A 1,198-nucleotide genomic window follows, 5' to 3' on the forward strand; every position below is an offset into this window, starting at 1 on the left:
TCCTTCATTCTCTTTCCTCACTCACTACAGGCAGCAATAATCCGTCACCACATAATATTTTCCTGAGTCCTTTCTCAAAATCATTCTCATTCCAATTCTCCGGACAGATACTGCCAATCTTTCAGCGTTGGCACCCCCAAATCCGTGAGGCCCTCTTGCCTTTCGTAGGCTCTAAATCCTCATATAAATAATTAGTATGCCAAAGATGGCCTCCTGTTTTCCTACTATCACACCTGGAACTGGTGTAATAAGTATCTACTTTTTTCAAGCCATCTTGCTAGATTGTATATATATATATATTACCTGATGTGACACTCACAGGAATATGTTTATGCTAATAATTAATTTCTTTATTTCCCACATATAAAAGTATAGACACAGAAGAGTTCAGAGTCTAAGGCTGTGCTAGTAAGGCTGGATTATAAACCACAGATACAAAGTTTCAGTTATGCAAGATGAATTAATTCTAAAGATCTACTGTACAACACAGTGGCTATAGTTGATAATACTATATTGTATACTTAAAATTTGCTATGAGAATAGATCTTATGTTGTGTTCTTATCACATATACACAAATAATAATAAGAAGAATAAATAAAGAGGGTGGGAGAAAACTTGAAGGTGACAAATATATTTATAGCATAGATTGTGATAATGTTTTCTCGGATGTATACTTACCTGCAAACTCATCAAGTAGTACATATCAAAAAATATACAGCTTAAGACTATACTTTTGGGGATCATTTCTATAGTTTGCTACTAGAGAAGTTTCTCTGAACATGTAGAGCCCCCAAAACCATGAGGAGGAGGTGTAGTGTTCTCTCCTGAATGTGAAGCTGGCTCTTGGTGTTGTTTTGTAACTGCCATTAGCCATTGATGACCATTTTTCTCTTCCTTTGGGAGAGTAAGAGGGAGAGGACGCAGTCTGAGTGGCTTTCGTAAAAAAGAAAAAAAAATACACACACACGCACACACACATGCACACACACAGATTTTTGTATCTCTCAATAAAGTGGCTTAAAAATAAATAAGTAAACCACAGCTTTTGACTTTCAAGATTAGGCTTTTTCCATTATCTGAACGAAACTTAGATTTGTTTTGCTGTTTGTTATAATCTATAGCTTCTAGCCACTTATACTCAAAGAATTCCTTGTCAAACATTGGCAGTGGCTGCCTCCTACCTCTTACCTGGCTTAT

General features: G+C 36.1%; 1 non-coding gene across 1 annotated transcript; it reads left to right on the plus strand.

Annotated features, from left to right (window-relative positions):
• The first annotated feature begins 722 nt into the window (after window positions 1–722).
• Window positions 723–935, plus strand: LOC141571455 (small nucleolar RNA U3). The gene has a single exon (XR_012496190.1). It is a non-coding gene; the product is annotated as a small nucleolar RNA U3 (small nucleolar RNA).
• The last annotated feature ends 263 nt before the right edge of the window (window positions 936–1,198 follow it).

Source organism: Rhinolophus sinicus, linkage group LG04, assembly GCF_036562045.2.
Source record: "Rhinolophus sinicus isolate RSC01 linkage group LG04, ASM3656204v1, whole genome shotgun sequence".
Taxonomy (NCBI): Eukaryota; Metazoa; Chordata; class Mammalia; order Chiroptera; family Rhinolophidae; genus Rhinolophus; species Rhinolophus sinicus.